We start from the raw sequence: 571 nt of genomic DNA, 5'->3' as shown, positions 1-571 counted from the left end.
TGCAAGCAATCTCCTTTGTAGACCGATTGCAATTCCCCAGTGTTGTACCAATAAACCAAAGTCTACCATCTCCTTTACCCACAATTGAACCTATGTAATCATTCCGTTTCATGTCCCTACAAAGTGTTGCACCCAGGTATCGATATGAGTTGGCTGATTCCAACAGTGACTCACTGATATTACAGTCATAGGATACTATGTTTTTTTTTTTTTTTTTTTTGTGAAGTGCAAAATTTAACATTTCTGAACATTTAGAATAAATTGCCACTCTCTGCACCACATTGAAATCTTATCAAGATCTGACTGAATATTTATGTAGCTTTTTTCAGATAGCACTTCATTATAGATAACTGCACCTTCTGCAAAAAGCCACTGTACTATTAATTTTGTCTGCAAGGTCATTAACCTCTAGAGTCCTGAAGGTTGGTCCGAAGTCTGATTTTATTTAAACTGATATTCACAAGCAATAAGGACACAAATAAGTCAAAAATACAGAGAACAATTTTATTTTCATTTCTACATACATTTTCCAGATGGTATCATATGTGATACCTGCAGTCTATGTCTATAC

This window comes from Schistocerca cancellata, chromosome 5, assembly GCF_023864275.1.
Source record: "Schistocerca cancellata isolate TAMUIC-IGC-003103 chromosome 5, iqSchCanc2.1, whole genome shotgun sequence".
Taxonomy (NCBI): Eukaryota; Metazoa; Arthropoda; class Insecta; order Orthoptera; family Acrididae; genus Schistocerca; species Schistocerca cancellata.
Note: the sequence above shows the minus strand (reverse complement) of the source record.